Consider the following 1,862-nt stretch of genomic DNA (forward strand, 5'->3'; position numbering starts at 1 on the left):
ATATTTAATGCTTAAGTCGGCGAGCTGGCAGAATCGTTAGCACACCGGGTGAAATACTTAGCGGTATTTCGTCTGTCTTTATGTTCTGAGTTCAAATTCCACCGAGGTCGACTTTGCCTTTCATCCTTTCGGGGTCGATAAATTAAATATCAGTTGCGTACTGGGGTCGATCTAATCGACTGACCCCTTCCCCCAAAATTTCGGGCCTTGTGCCTAGAGTAGAAAAGAACATATCTTTGAAAGGCAGCGAGCAGTCAGAAACGTTAGCACGCCGGGTAAAATGCTTAGCGGTATTTCGTCTGTTTTTACATTCTGAGTTCAAATTCCGCCGAGGTCGTCTTTTCTTTTCGATAAAATAAGTACCAGTTGACTACTGGGGTCGATGCAATCGCCTTACCCCTCTCTCAAAGTTGCCGGCGTTGTGCCAAAATTTGAAACCGATATTTAGTGATGGTGGTTTTACTATTGTTGTTGTTAATGTTTCTATTACCCTTCATGTTGAGCTAGTTTCACCAGTTTCTTGCAGACCCTTCCTTCTGTAGGGCTATTTGTCGAAACCTTATCGCATGACCAACTCACCTTTTCCCCGACTTCTTATTCAAATTAATCACAATTTCAGATAACGGATAGCTATCTATTTATCAATCTTCATATATAGACGCGGCACTCCGTCGGTTATGGCGACAAGAGTTCCAGTCGCTCCGATCAAAGGAACAAGCCGCTCATGAAATTAACGTGCAAGTGGCTAAGCAATTCACAGACACACGTACCCTTAACGTAGTTACATACTTACACACGAGCATCGGTTGTGAAGCGATGGCAGAGGCAGGTTCAGACACAGCCATGCATATAAACACACACACGCACACATATATTTGTACATATACGACGGTCTTCTTTCAGTTTCCGTCTACCAAATCCACTCACAAGACTTTGGTCGGCCCGAGGCTATAGTAGAAGAGACCTGCCCAAGGTGTCACGCAGTGGGACTGAACCCAGAACCTTGTGGTTGGGAAGCAAGCTTCTTACCACACAGCCACGCCTGCGCCTACTATTGTTTATGATCCTCTTCCTTCTTCCCCTGTTACAACTACAGCTGTTGCTGTGTTTGTTGCTGTTGCTGTTCTTGTTTTGGTCGTGGTCGTTCACGTAAATACAATTACAGTTGTTGTCGTTGCTAATGCTATCAGTTTTCGTTTGTTTTTCCCCCCGTTGCAATCCCTCAACGTTGTTATTGTTGTTGCTAGCGTTCCTTGCTAATGGAGTCCGTATTGCTAAAACTATTGTATCGAGTAAGCTACTGTGGTAGTTGTCGTGGTTGCTATCGTCTTTGTTGTTGTTGCTGTTGCTGCAGCTCTTGTTGTTGTTTTTGTTTTGTTGTTGTTGTTGATGTAGCTGTTATAACGCATGATTCACACAAATATATCCGACATCGAAAAACAGGAAACATTAGCCAATCGGAAGACGTGTGTTGTGAGTGTGTGGAGTGGAGGAGGGGGGGGGGGTTTCTACCTAGTCTTCCAGCATTTATGTTATTTATTTATTTATTATTATTATTATCATTATTATTATTACGATTATTATTATTATTATCATACTTAAAATTATTATTATTATTATTATTATTATTATTATTATTATTATTATTATTATTATTATTATCATTATTATCATTCTTAAAATTATTATTATTATTATTATTATTATTATTATTATTATTATTGTTTTATTATTATTATTATCATTCTTAAAATTATTATTATTATTATTATTATTATTATTATTATTATTATTATTATTATTATTATTATTATTATCGTTTTATTATTATTATTATCATTCTTAAAATTATTATTATTATT

This window comes from Octopus bimaculoides, chromosome 4 (genome assembly GCF_001194135.2).
Source record: "Octopus bimaculoides isolate UCB-OBI-ISO-001 chromosome 4, ASM119413v2, whole genome shotgun sequence".
Classification (NCBI taxonomy): domain Eukaryota; kingdom Metazoa; phylum Mollusca; class Cephalopoda; order Octopoda; family Octopodidae; genus Octopus; species Octopus bimaculoides.